Below are 13231 nucleotides of genomic sequence, written 5' to 3' on the forward strand. Positions count from 1 at the left end.
GTGTTCTGATCCTCTGATCGTTTACAGACTGAGTTCATCAGCAAAGAGATGAGTGGAAAAAACAGAAATACTACAGTTAACATTTAGTCTGATGTTTAATCTGTCACTCATTTGTGTTTTTTCTACCTGTCTTTTCTTTGTATTATCTATCTATCTAGCTATCTAGCTATCTAGCTATCTATCTATATTTATCTCTGTCTCTATCTCTTTCTCTCTCTATTTCTCTCTCTCTATATATATATATTTCTTTCTCTCTCTCTGTCTCTCTCTCTCTATCTCTCTCTCTATTTCTCTCTCTCTCACTCTCTCCATCTCTATCTCTTTGTCTCGCTCTCTGTCTCTATTTATCTCCCTCTCTCTCTCTGTCTCTACCCCCCGTCTCTCTCTCTCTCTCTCTGTCTCTCTCTCTCTCTCTCTCCATCCTCCCTCCTTCTTTCTTTTATTCCATCTCATTGTGAGCCCATACCTTTGTTTCACAGGTTCTTCTTCATCCTCCTCCTTTCTCTTTGTCAGTCCCTATCCCATTACTGTCTGTAATTATCTGTAAAGTCATTAGGTTTTACACGTACAACAAACCACACAGTCGAACCCTCAGAGCTGCTGTTCTAATAACCTGGGTTCCACTAATCCTATTTACAGGCTCAGAACATGTAGTAGAACATGACGGTTACAGCATCATGTTCTGCAGCAGTAATAATATCTGAAGGAAACTCACATAGTCGGTCTTTATCTGAGGCTAAAGGGTGACGGTTGTGGCCTCTGTGCCCTACTACTGTACCCTCATTTATTCAATATGTTTACGGCACAAAAAGACGCTAAAAAGAAGAAATAGTATAAAAAGAAGATGTATGTCTGTTACTGGGGTTAAATTATGGAATGACATAAATATACAACTAAAGATGTGCCATTCATTAGTGGTTTTCAAAACATTGGTTTGTCATGATATTTTCGAGGGATACAAGCAGGAATGATTTTTGCTGTTTTGATTGGTTCCTAAAACTGATTTTGGTTTGAATGTAGGCGAGGCGTATTAGCGATTAGCTTCTGCCTAAACACACACTGCGTTTCAGGCAGATTTTTGAGGCCGTAAGTCACGACTTCAAACCACGACTCACGACTTTGTAACGTTCCAGACAAATCACGCCAAACTGCCTGAGCGCTAGGAAGTGTGGGAGTTAGATGTAAACAAACCAGCATGGTGGACCGTACGTTAGGCTGATTTACAATCATTTCTATCGCCAAAGGTGTTTGTTCTTTACTTATTGAACCCTTTCATGCATAGTGGTCACTACAGTGGACAGTTACTCTACAGCTTTACTCTTGTATATTCATGGGTTTAGTTGTTTTAGTTCCATATCAGCCAACACAGTGGACACTTATGCATCATCTCATAAACTGCAATTCATACCATTATTGTAACTTTGCTGTTCTTGATTGGTTCTTGAGTGGAAATCAATTGTTAATATTTATTTTTTGCAAATTATCTCCATGAAGTGAGTAATAAGTAGTATTAGAATATGTTAAAATGTGAGAGAACATCAGATTAGCTGCATTAAACATGGTTTCATTTCACTGTTTTCATATCACTTTATGATATTGGGTTTTAAATACATGTTTCTTTGCTTCCAGAATAAAACTCATGGTGTAGCTGAGTGGACATTTTTGTAACTCCATGAAAAACAGGTTGATTAAAAAAAAAAAAAAAAAAATTCAATCACATTTTTTTTTTTTCATGCCTAAAGAGGAATAAAAACACTCAGGAAAAAAAAAATCTTGATTAAGGTTCTCATGATTCATGCATGAAAGGGTTAAAGGAAACAGAGGAGGAAAAACGGTGCATAAGGCGAGAGAAGCTGTTCTACCTTTCATGTTATTTTTTGTATATTTGGATTCGTATTTGGTATTAATTTATTCTTGCACTCACTGGACTGAAAACTAGCTAACGCTAGAGCAGCTGCTGATTATGCACATTTGTAGATAAATAATGTCAGAGCAATATGTTGTTTTAATAAACAATCTGCATAAACACCACATCCATGGGGGGGCGGCATTGCTACATGACGCCAGAACTCAGAACTGGGAGAACATGAATCTAGTACGAGTTCACGGGTGGGAAGTCACAGGTTTGACTGACATTCCAGTTCATTTTCACCAGCAGAAGGATGGAAAAACAGGAGTTACAGGTGGACTGGAACGCAGCATTATTCAGTCTCGACATATTTCACAGTCGGTTGACTTTGGGTCTGTTCACCCCTGGAAAGTCCTTCGGTCCGCTTATTTGATCCGAATCAAATGCGGACTTTATTTTTTTGTTTGGGTTGGATGGCATTCTCATTGCACTTTTTGCTAGCGGACCAGAATGTGTAAACAAAAGCACGTGTGATGGACTGGGCTGGTGTTGGACAGAAAAGTCGGGGGCGGAGTCACTCAGAGACGGCCAGTGTTGATAAAAACAAACATGGAGGTTCTAAGTCCAGTTATCGTTTTCTGAATATGTATTCTATTTGTACAAACACAAATTTATGAAAATAATGTGAACTGTCAGGAACAGCTCGTTGGAGCCAGTTTGACATTTGGTCAGATGTCCATATTACCACTGACACATTCAGGGTCCTCACTGGTCCACGTCTGTCCACGGCTCATGGCTGTTGTTACTAGCGTTGACTACCCATGAGGCTCGGCTACTTCCAGTGGCTACGGTGGCTCATAAAGCACAAAGGGCACACGGTTCTTTGGTTTGTTTGGGCTCGAGGCCGGTTCTATTCACACCAGAGGTGAACTGGCCTGAGTCCATTTGGGAGTGGACCTAGACCACCTCTTCTAGGTGGTCTAGGTCCACTTGTTTGATTCGAATAGAGTTCACATGTTTGTATTCACACCAAGGTTGTTATCGTTAAGGAAATGATGAAAACTAGAATTGTAAAAACATTTTCGTTTACTGAAATACAGTATGAGTAACACAAAGCCATGGTTTTCATTACAGAAAAGAGCAATAAGAATCATGTATAGTGTTAATTTCAGGCAACATACAAATGAGTTTTTCATTAAATCAGGATTGTTTCAGTTTTACAGAGTTCGCTGAATTGAGGACATTGTTGATTGTGTTTAGAGCGAAAAACAGACTTTTGCTGCAAATTTGCAGCGATTATTTGCTTTAGTATCACAAGGTGAAGAACACAGAAGGAGGTTTAACTTGAAACAGCAAAGGGTTCGGACTAATGTGAAGTAAATGTGTATTTGTGTTGTGGGTGTCAGGATGTGGAATTCTTTGGCAATGGAAGAGAAGAGCTGGACAAATATTCTTCAGTTTAAGAGGTTGTATAAGGAGAGAATTAAGATGCTGTATAAAAGAATGACATGAAATAATTTGACTTATGGATTTTGGATTTGTTTCATTTTCACTGACTACCATGTAAACTGTTTATTATAATAGCTGTAATGGCAACATATCTGATGTAAGCGGACGTTTGAAGAAAGGGGCGGGTGGTATAAGTTTTATTCATTCTGCTCCTTTCCAATCATTTAGATTGGAATGAATAAATAAAATGAATTTGATGAAAAAAAAAAAAAAAAGAAAACTTCAACGAGTGCCACAGTCACTCACCATAATCATAAAACCAGTAGAGTTTCATTGCCGACAGAAGCTGCAGGTAATGTTTCTCACCTTGTGTGATTTCTACCAGTGCTCTTCACTCAAACGCTCCACATGGCAAATAGCTCTGAGACATTATTCCCTCTTGTTATACGCTGCCAATACTGAGCTCATGGTATGGGGGCCCAGTTACCCCGTCAGCAATCTCAACCTCTGAAAAAATGGAAAGCAAATATCTCACAGCGTTTTCCTTTGCAGTCCTGCTGATTCAGAGATAATAGGGGCAGGATCCTGAGGGTCTTTTATGCACCTCTGTATTCAAGAACCGCCGGCATAAAAACCTTTTATCAGAAAAACACCTCGGAGACTCCAGATTTGTTTCTGCACATGTGCAGTTGGGCATGTAGTTTATGCTAAAACCCACACAGACACTGTTTTTTTTTTATTGTTTTAGGCACTTTAAGCCAAGGCTGGACTGTATAAAGACCTGTGTTGAGAGTACGGCTGGGTGATATCGATATGTATCATGGTATATATCAAATCACTATTATTGTCAAGCTTCAGTTTTCTGTTACTCGTAAGTTAGTTATGAAAACATCAGAAGGTATGGGCCAAAGTCAAACTCCTTAAGGAGAGCCACTAGATGGAGTGAAGGGTTAGGGTTAGGGTTACCCACCCTGACTCCAACGTCTCATCATCGACTCATTGATGTCAAGCTTACGTGCAGCAGCTCTATTTCCTTCTTTGACAACCGGATTGATCGTTAGCCCAGAAAACATAAATTAGCCACATCATTTTTAAGCCGCGGGTTCACAGCGTGTGGAAAAAAGTAGCAGTTTATAGACCAGAAATTGCGTTTTTTGTTTTTTTTTTGTCTATTATTACCTCAGCCAAGGAGGTTATGTTTTCATTGGGGTTTGTCCGTTTGTCTGTTAGCAAGATAAGTCAAAAAGTTATGAATGGATTTTGATGAAAGTTTCAGGAACTGTTGATACTGGCACAAGGAACAAATTTTGGTGGTGGTAGTGGTGGGGTGATCTGCCTTGGTGGAGGTCTGCAATCTCTGAGTGCTTTTCTAGTTATTATTATTATTATTATTATTATTATTATTATTATTATTATTATTATTATTATTACACTGGGTTACAAAAAAATGGTTTTTGCAAGTTGTCTAGGTTTTTTCAACTGAATTCGGACCATTTTGCACCGCTAAATCCAAAAATGACATCTGTTTTTCTCAATCAGGTCAGGTTTTTTTTGCTAATTTGATTTTGAAAAATTTGATCTTCTCACAATCTGCGCCCAAACTTTATCTTGGTCACCAAGTTTAATACCAAAATAAGATTGGTAAGCACACTTTATGAAACTTGTGACTTGATTCCTGTTAGGTACAATGGTGTATTCAGCGCAGATGTAGCAGAATACGTCAGGCTTATTTTTGCAAGATCTTCTAGTCGAAGCCATTTCATTCACCTGTAATATTAAAAAACAATCATAAATTGGCAAAAGTAAAATCTTCAGAACTCATTTATTGCAAGAAATATGAAAGAATTTTGTATCATATGATGTGAAAATGCCCATAAATGTAAGCAAAAATGTTGAAAAGCCAATATGTAGCATAGTTCAGAAAGTTGACCTGATTGAGAAAAATTAATGTGATTTTTGGATTCAGCACACCAGAATTATCCTAAATCAGCTCAAAAAACTTAAACAATAAATTTGTTGTTGACCAGTGTTATTATTATTATTCTTATTCTTATTATTATTATTATTATTATTCATTTACTTTAAATCTGGAATGTTGCAGGCTAACTTTCAATGTAAAAAGGTAAATGTTATAAGTCGACCAACTGTAAAATCACCTATAGTCAGGAGTTTGCATTTTAATTGTTGCCAAAGTCTTAAAACCTTATTAGTGCATCAACAATTTAAAGATGGACTACCAGTACACTAACAAATAAAATGGATCGGAATTGATCCTGCATTGAAAAAATACAGACATTAGACAGAAGTTCAATTTTTAAAAAAACAGGAGCAGATTCATCTCAGTCAGTGCAGTTGGAAAAGTTGGGATTGGAGGAAGACTTCCTGTATGTGAACTGTAGACGTGTCAGGGGAGGGGTCAATCATCATCCGTTCATGTCTTTTCATTTCCTTTACTGCACAGAACACACTGACACGTTTGTAATAAGCTTACTACTGCTGTTTGTCGACACAATGAATGGACCGTGGGACTCATGGGTTTTACTACGCTCTTGACATATCAAATGTTCCGGGCTCTGCTGTTGCAACGATTCCGTTCATCAGACTCGACTGAACGTCAGGGGAGAGACTAAGTAGAAGTTGTGAGAGAACCATGGGAAAACTTTAGATAAGAGAGAAACTGTTTCCCTGCTAATCAGTCCCCTACCACCTGACTAATCACTCTGGATGTGTCCTCCCAGCATTTCTGCCTGTTTGTGTGTGTGTGTGTGTGTGTGTGTGTGTGTGTGTGTGAGTGTGTGTGTGTGTGTGTGTGTGTAAGGAGGCGTCTATCTAACTAACACCCCACTGGAATCAACTGCCAACTAATTATATTAGCAAACGCGTGTGTGTGTGTGTGTGTGTGTGTGTGTGTGTGTGTGTGTGTGGGAATATGTGGGTATTTGTGTGTTAAATGATAAAAGGAACATTCAGGGTCAATACATGGTGGATTACTCACAACTCTACTGATAATCTAGAACAACTGCAAGGTTAAACCGAAATATTTTCAGAAAATCCTATAAAAAAAAAAAAAAAAATGAAGCATTTGCAAGGATAAAGAAGGTGAATTCTGCTCAAGGAAATATTTAGACAGACTGATGAGAAAACCATGGAATCATCCTTCTAAAACCACCACATATCAATAGATAGAATAGAACCTTTATTTTGTCAGTAGGGGTTCATAGGGTGCGATTTGTCAAAAAAATAGGGGGGGGGGGGGGTGGTGAAGGGGCAGCAGTTTTATACGTGGGGGTACGGTCCATAACTAATGCTGGCGTGAGACAAAACTCAAACTTTACATACTTTCAGCGTCCAAGTCCCAGGTTCTATTCCTCTATAGAGGGTCTGCACATGACGTCACCACTAGTGGAAGTTACAGCGGCTCCGCCCACTGAGTGTCAGAAAGAGGGAGATGAGTGACAGCGTTGGCTTCAGTCCTGTCTAAACTGAAGAACAATATTGAATCCAAAATGGGGCAGAGCTGTTGTGTGACTGATTGTATTTTCAGGTTCTTAAAGCAGTGGGAGCTATCGTTTTACAGACACCAAAAGACAAAGAAAACAGAAGGAGATGGATCCACAAATCCAGGAAACCAAACCTAGATCTGTGGATCCTGTTTGGTGTCAGCTAACATTCATTGATGCTGTATTTTTGGCTCCAATCAGACCTGACATGACTTATTGTTTTGGCTAACGTTCCTTCTTAGTGCAGCTCTTGGTTTCATGATCAGATCTTTCTTGGTTTTTGTCTTCATTTTGTGATTCTGAACCTTGTGCTCCTACATGATTAGTAAACTAACTGAAACTGAGGCCAACCTAGTTTTTCAAATACGGGGAACTGGAGAATAAAGCTACGACGGAGTATTAGGACCACATGAGAAAGTAAAAACAGTTATCACTACGAGTATAAAGTCACAAAATATCGATATAAAACCCGTAATTTTACGAGAATAAAGTCGAATACAAAAAGAATCACAACATTATGAGAATAAAGTCGTAGTTATAAAAAAACTCGTAATTTAACAAAAATGTCATTCGTTTATGAGATTAAAGTCGTCATATTCTGACAATAAAGCCATAATATTACCAGAATAATGTTGTAATTTAAAAACAGGTGGGAAAAATAGCATAATTTCCCAGAATGCAGTGGTGCCCTGCTGGTCCACAGCAGTAGTATCTGTGTTGGATAAAGGACTGGATCTGAACTAGACTCAGTAAATCTGCTCAGTCCCAGTAGATCATGCATATATTCACTGGGGTCAGTCCACGGTCTACTGGAAATGACCTTTGGATCAGCTGGTTCTGGGCCCTAGTTTTGGAGCCTTTGGATCAGCTGGTTCTGGGCCCTAGTTTTGGAGCCTTTGGATCAGCTGGTTCTGGGCCCTAGTTTTGGAGCCTTTGGATCAGCTGGTTCTGGGCCCTAGTTTTGGAGCCTTTGGATCAGCTGGTTCTGGGCCCTAGTTTTGGAGCCTTTGGATCAGCTGGTTCTGGGCCCTAGTTTTGGACCCTGGTTGTCAGTCCTGATGAAACCATGTATATTAGTTTCAGGTCCAAATAGCGCTGATCCCTTCCCCCCTGGATCAGGTCTGGATCCTCCATTTGTGTCCACATGTCAGTGTTCATGGTCCACTTGTTCTTTGGTAGCTCGTACAGATCCATGTCCAGTCCAACTGTCCTTCATTTAACCCTTTCATGTATACTGGTCACTACAGTGGACAGCTAGTCTATAGCAGTTCTCTTATATATTCATGGATTTTGTTGTTCTTTTTATTTTTTATTTATTTATTTTTTGTTACACATATCTTTATTAAAGTTTTAAGACACTACATATCTTTTCTGACATGAATTGGTAACATTATACAGATCTCTCCTGAGCATAAACCCCTAGAATCACAAGCCCTCCCCATAGTTTTCACACAGTTTATCAGTAAATACATGTTTCTGTGCGTCAAAAATTAAACGTGTGGTGTCCAGCTGAGTGGACATTTTTGCAACTTCATGAAAAATAGGTTCATAAGAATTTTTTTTTTTAATGTATTTTTTAAAAAAATTTTAAATATATTTTTTATTTATTTATTTATTTATTTTTTTATTTATTTTTCAGAAGAGAATTTTCAATTACATTGTTTTTTTCATGCCTAAAGAGGAATAAAAACACTCAGGAAAAACTTTTGAGTAAGGTTCTCATAATTCGTGCATGAAAGGGTTAATTTCAGATTTCACATTTTCCTGCTCTGGCTGTGTTTACTGCTTTACTCCGTCATGTTGAGCAGGTTGGTTTTTGCCACTCAGTCTGACTTAGCGGGGCGTGGCCTGGGGGGGAAGTGACGTATGTGCATACCCTCTGTTATTCAGTGAATCTTACACGAAATTTTTACAACTTCTAACCTGTATCCACTGGACCCCCTCCACTGCTCTATGGGCCCCCCACAAATACTGGGCCCCATGAATCTGTCACGTTTACCACCCCTTTACAGCACCCCAGTGCATGGGGACGTTCATGAATTCTGAGACTGCCGACAGTTCGGTTCAGGTGAACGTTAGTGCCAGTAATGTAGGACAGAGGTGGAAGAAAACTGTCACAACCTGCTGTTATTTACATTGGATGGTTGCCCCCCCCCCAAGGATGAAAGTCATTGAGCAGAAGTAGGGGGGGTTGATCCCCCACAACAAATCGCACACACATGTAAACATGAACATGCACCACAGACCGAAATTTGTCTTCTACCTTTAACCCATCACTAGATCTTGTATCTCACACACACACACACACACTACATGCTAGGAACAGTGGGGTCGCTTTAATATGTACCCAGGGATAAGTGTCTCGCTCAAGGGCACATCAGCCAACAACTCTCCACCAGTCCAGGGAATCGAACCGGTGACCCTTCAGTCACAAGCCAACTCTCCAGCCGTCCAGACCACGGCCACCCCCAAAGTGATCAGTGATCAAGCGCTTTTCCGTATGAAAACCTCAAACAGCTGCTGGCGTTAACACTTGTACGCTTTCTCTCCATCCTGTGTGTGAACCCTGGCAGCGCTGCGTCCTTTCATAATCCTCGAAAAAGTTGAGCTCATAAATGTCAGGACACATCCTAACTGCTGAGTTGTGCAGAGGCATCAGATTGTTCTAAATGTCACCGAGATTATTCAGACACAAATCAACACTGTAAACCATAATTGATTCCTTTCAAACTCGTCTGACTCAACAGTTTATCTAATGCACAGGTGTCAAACATGCGGCCCGGGGCCCAAATCCAGCCCACCAAAGGGTCCAATCTGGCCCACGGGATGAATTTGTAAAACGCAAAAATTACACTGAAGATATTAACAATCAATGATGTCAAAATCATTTTAATTCAGGTTCCAAATACAGACACATGCACTCCAATTAGATTGCAAGTGGGTCAGAACCAGTAAAATATTATCATAATAACCTAGAAATAATGACAACCCCGAATTTTCTCTTTGTTTTTTGGTGTAAAAAAGTTAAATTACATGAAAATGTTTGCAGCTTATATTCAGGTGTGTCTTATATTCAGGTGTGTCTTATATTCAGGTGTGGCTTATATTCAGGTGTGTCTTATATTCAGGTGTGTCTTTTATTCAGGTGTGTCTTATATTCAAGTGTGTCTTATAGTCAGGTGTGGCTTATAGTCAGGTGTGGCTTATATTCAGGTGTGTCTTATATTCAGGTGTGTCTTATATTCAAGTGTGTCTTATATTCAGGTGTGGCTTATATTCAGGTGCGGTTTATATTCAGGTGTGTCTTATAGTCAGGTGTGGCTTATATTCAGGTGTGTCTTATATTCAGGTGTGGCTTATATTCAGGTGTGTCTTATATTCAGGTGTGGCTTATATTCAGGTGTGGCTTATAGTCAGGTGTGTCTTATATTCAGGTGTGGCTTATATTCAGGTGTGTCTTATATTCAGGTGTGGCTTATAGTCAGGTGTGGCTTATATTCAGGTGTGTCTTATATTCAGGTGTGGCTTATATTCAGGTGCGGTTTATATTCAGGTGTGTCTTATATTCAGGTGTGTCTTATATTCAGGTGTGGCTTATATTCAGGTGTGGCTTATAGTCAGGTGTGGCTTATATTCAGGTGTGTCTTATATTCAGGTGTGGCTTATATTCAGGTGTGGCTTATATTCAGGTGTGGCTTATAGTCAGGTGTGGCTTATATTCAGGTGTGTCTTATATTCAGGTGTGTCTTATATTCAGGTATGGCTTATATTCAGGTGCGGTTTATATTCAGGTGTGTCTTATAGTCAGGTGTGGCTTATATTCAGGTGCGGTTTATATTCAGGTGCACTCCATAGTCTGGAAAATATGGTAATTACATTTCATAATGTAATGTTTTTTCACTGTTATTATTTGACTGGTCCGGCCCTTTTGAGATCATGCTGGGCTAAATGTGGCCCCTGAACTAAAAGGAGTTGGACCCCCTGTTTTCTGGTAACCCAGACTCAGACACTTAAACGTCTCATCCTTGGTCCTTTCAGTTACTGGTCCCAGTCTTACCTGCTTCCCTGGACAGCTGCATAAAGGCGTCCACCCCCTTCTCTCCATAGCTGCCCTCTGAGGCCACGGTGGAGACGTAGTTCCAGCCCATGGCTTTGACGATGTCCACCATGGCCTGCGCCTGGAAGCTGTCAGGCGGGACCACTCGCGAGAAAAAGTCGTACCGCCGGTCGTCGCTTAGCTCCGGGGCAGTGGATGCGTAGCTGATCTGAGGGATCTGCGCGAAGAAAGAGACAGGGAATCAGGATACGAGGAAAATATTTAGCCAGACCCAGAGGGGGGGGTAAGGAGAGTTTGGGTAGGTGAAAACAAAAGAGTAAAAACAGCACTGCACTGTTATATCAGAGGAAACTGAGACAGAGGAAACTGAGACAGACCTATTTTCTTAACATTTTTTGCACAAAAATTACGCATATTCAAATAAAGTGCATTCATTCTCATAAAGGTGTGGGAGACTTTTGTGACCAATTTTTCATCCGATCTGTCCATCCTCAGTCATATCCTCAGTATCATGAATCTGTTCGTCTGTCTGTCATTACTCAGCTGAATCTCTTGCATTACAGTGAACAGTTTCTTAGTTCCATCCACCACAAACAAACCACATGTTTACTAACAGAGCCAGGAGGGAACTCAGGCATCTGAGGAATTTTGTCGTGACATGCATTGTGGGAAACACCAGTTCGCGCCACTGTCTGGCAGTGGCAGCTGCTACAAACTCGATGCGGAAACGGCAGGAGCTCCCTTCCCTCTATGCATATTCCTCCAGCTGTTTCCGCATTTCAGCCGTTTCCGCGTCGTGTTTGTTTCATCCATATAATATCATATGGTTGTACTGTCAGGCGTCGGCGCAAGCCTTCGCTTCCCACAATGCACATCAAGACAAAATTCCAAAGATGCCTGAGTTCCCTCCTGGCCCTGAATGTAAACACATGGTTAGTTTCTGGTGGATGGCACTAAGAAACTGTTCACTGTAAAGCAAGAGATTCAGCTGAGTAATGACAGACAGACTGACAGTCAGGATACTGAGGATATGACTGAGGATGGACAGATCTGAGGAAAAACTGGTCATGAAAGTCTCCCGCACCTTTAAGAAAATAATAATGAAAAACTAGAAAAAAAGCACAGACCTCCGCCAAGGCAGATCCCCCCCCGTGCCAGTATCAACATTTCCTGAAAATTTCATCATAATCTGTCTGTAACTTTTTGAGTTATCTTGCTAACAGACAAACAAACAAATAAACAAACAAACACACAAACAAACCCTGAGAAAAACATAACCTCCTTGGCGCAAGTAACAATGAATAAATAAAATAAACTTAAACCAGCAATCATCAGTCTGATATGGTTGATGTGAAAAATATGGCTACATGTTTAAAGTTAAAGAGACGACACGGATGAAAACTAATTAATTAGTTATGGATTAAAACTCTTCTAAATGCAAACTGGCTCGAAATTCATTAACAAGCTTGCTTTGCCACACTGACATATCTGAGCTCTAACTCTGAACCCAAATGTAAATAAATGACCTAAAGCACAGAGCTGTTGTATCCATTGCTGGTGCATGCTGGGAAACACTCAAACCTCCCATGGCTTTGACACAGAAAAAGCAGATGGAGGCTAAATGAGCAAATGAAGCAACTTGTCAAATATTAAATTAGTGCCTGTTTGAGATGCAGTTTATCCCCCCGTTCAAAATCTGAGGTTATGGCTTCAATACTGAGCGGGAAATTAGTTTTGTTTTTTTTTTAAGGTAAACGGTAATGGACGATAGATAGATAGATAGATAGATAGATAGATAGATAGATAGATAGATAGATAGATAGATAGATAGATAGATAGATAGATAGATAGATAGATAGATAGATAGATAGATAGATAGATAGATAGATAGATAGATAGATAGATAGATAGATTTCTGTTTATGTGCTTTGTAAATGTATAAACTGTAACATTTTTTAGATTGATAAGTAATCATGTCTTTAAAACAAACCTTAAAATGTATTATTTATTCATTATTTATGATCTGGTTTTACTGTTATTATTTTAATACAGGATGCATTTTTATAGGAATTTTTACGATGTACATTGCTGGTCCTGAGAACTGATTTCATTTCATGGATACACATGTAATGACAACAAACTGAACCTTGAACCTTGAAATCAGTAAACAACAATAAAACAATGCTAAATTAATATAACTATTGACTGATTGATTGATTTCGAATATGAATGTCAAAACGGAAGAAAAGAAATAAATAAAACACTTAAACATAAGACGTATAATACATCATTAATAACAGTAATAATCTTCCTAGTCTAAGCAAATATATACTATATACTATATACTATAATATTTCTGATACTTATTATTAAAAA

At 39.3% G+C, this 13231-nt stretch overlaps 1 pseudogene; it reads right to left on the bottom strand.

Moving 5' to 3' along the window:
- Positions 1-13231, bottom strand: part of LOC115419774 (metabotropic glutamate receptor 7-like) — a 598752-nt pseudogene that overhangs the window by 372123 nt on the left and 213398 nt on the right.

This window comes from Sphaeramia orbicularis, chromosome 5 (genome assembly GCF_902148855.1).
Source record: "Sphaeramia orbicularis chromosome 5, fSphaOr1.1, whole genome shotgun sequence".
NCBI classification, from domain to species: Eukaryota; Metazoa; Chordata; class Actinopteri; order Kurtiformes; family Apogonidae; genus Sphaeramia; species Sphaeramia orbicularis.